We start from the raw sequence: 1902 nt of genomic DNA, 5'->3' as shown, positions 1-1902 counted from the left end.
TCCAGGTAACTGCCTGGTCCAAAGAGCAGAAATCCTGTTATCAAAAACCCAAATATAAAAGGAACCTCCACGTCGGTAGGTACACAGTCTTCCACTCCTGCCAGGAATCCACTGTATACCCAGCGAGACATATCCCAAAACTGGACTCTCCAAGCTGTCTGATTATCTCTGTTCATCAGCACCTTTTTTCTGATGAAAAGTAACAAGAAACACACAAAGGAGTTTCACTCTAATGTCCTGAGAGTTGCCATGGCTCAGACTCTCAGACCAAGTCCTGTCAGAACTACATCACAGCTATATTGTATTAAATATGTTATCTTTTCTGTATTTTTTTAGGGTTTAATGTTTTTTATTGTTTGAATTTTCATTTAGGCTTCTTTTAGCTGTTTTGATGGGTCGTGATGAAATATTTTCATTGAAAAAACAGCACATAAAGATATCCAAACTAAAAACAAAAAATTAATGACAGTCTTTTACAAAAAATCAGTGATCAGTCTGTTATTCCTTAATGATAAAATAAAAGTTCATTTCACATTTATGTGTAAATATTTTGATATAAGAAATCTGAAAGAAAAAAAAATCAAGAAGACAAACAAACAAGAAAGTTTGGCCCTTGATCAGGCTGTTAATTTTGGGCCCTTGTGAGAATCAGTCAAACCCTCTGAGTTTAAAGGTTTCATTGCTTTGATGAGAAGGTCGAAGGTCATGTAGAGTTGAGGCATGGTTCTCAGGTCTGTAGAGACTCAGCAGACATCAGAAAGGAGAGATGCCAGTCAAGGTATTGTTAAAAATTTAGTTTCATTCTCATGGACCCAGGCTCTCGCCTCATCTTGTCCTGTGAAGTGAATGTCCCGTTACATTCCTGTTTGTAACTTACAGACACAGTCTGGCTGCATGTGACACTCTACTTTTGTAAGTGCAGAATTGATGTGGCAATGTTTATATATGTCTGTGTGTGTGTCTGTGTGGCAATCCGCCACCTGGCCACCTGTCACTCACCTCATTAACCACTCACAGCTGTTGCAGTTTCTCATCACACTCACCTGCGTACTTAAGGCAGTCCTGTGGAGCAGCTCATCGCTGGTGCATCGTTTGCCCCTGGTAAACCTTCTGGCTCAAAACTAGCTCTCTGTGAAATTTGTTGATCTTGTGATTTTCTGTGAACTCACCTTGAATCGCTAAACCTTACCTGAGTCTCGTTCTTTTACAAGCTGGCTGCACTCCACGAACCTGTTTCCCTGGAACCAACTTACCTGCTGCTGTTACCCTTGAAGACCTGTGTGGACTGCATATGGCAAGATACCACCATCTGGGAAATCCGGAATTGGACCCACGACTCGACATACTTACCTGGACGACTGGACTCACAAGGAGCACCTGTAAATACTCACCTGCACCCCAGAAGCTGGCCAGAGCGTTGATTTCCCACACTAACTGTAAGCTAACTAGCATAGCACTAGGAGTGTCATCACCTCAAGGCCTACCTGAATTAACTAACCCGGACTGTCTCTCTTCCAGGTCCAGTTCTGTCACTGCACTTATTGTAAATAAATTACTTACCGTTACGCTTACCTGAGTTTGTCCATTTCTGGTTTCACTCCTTCTGGCAAAACTGGTATTCATGATAGTCTGGGTGTGATTAGAAATCGATTGGGAGGAAATTGGACTGCATGCAAAGGCGGGGAGGGGAAGACGAGACAGGGGTAAAGAGATGGTGTGCAGAAGATGATGATGGGGAGGCCAGTCAGCTCGGGCAGCGGCAGCCTGTGGCATGATTACAGCGTGCCTCCAGAGCGGGACGCACACCAGCTTGTTTGTTGGGGATTAAAGAGAGGAAAGAAATGAATCATATTTCTAAGTCTGAGTGAGTGTATGTCTCTGTGCTTCATCGTCCATATGCTG

General features: G+C 43.1%; 1 long non-coding RNA gene across 1 annotated transcript; it reads left to right on the top strand.

The window, feature by feature from the left end:
* The first annotated feature begins 1054 nt into the window (after positions 1 to 1054).
* On the top strand, positions 1055 to 1571 carry LOC112451360. Its single transcript, XR_003040169.1, has 3 exons — positions 1055 to 1101; positions 1212 to 1436; positions 1519 to 1571. It is a non-coding gene; the product is annotated as an uncharacterized LOC112451360 (long non-coding RNA).
* Positions 1572 to 1902: the final 331 nt, after the last annotated feature.

This window comes from Kryptolebias marmoratus, linkage group LG2 (genome assembly GCF_001649575.2).
Source record: "Kryptolebias marmoratus isolate JLee-2015 linkage group LG2, ASM164957v2, whole genome shotgun sequence".
In the NCBI taxonomy this organism is placed as follows: domain Eukaryota; kingdom Metazoa; phylum Chordata; class Actinopteri; order Cyprinodontiformes; family Rivulidae; genus Kryptolebias; species Kryptolebias marmoratus.
Note: the sequence above shows the minus strand (reverse complement) of the source record. Positions and strands in the feature narration are given on the sequence as shown.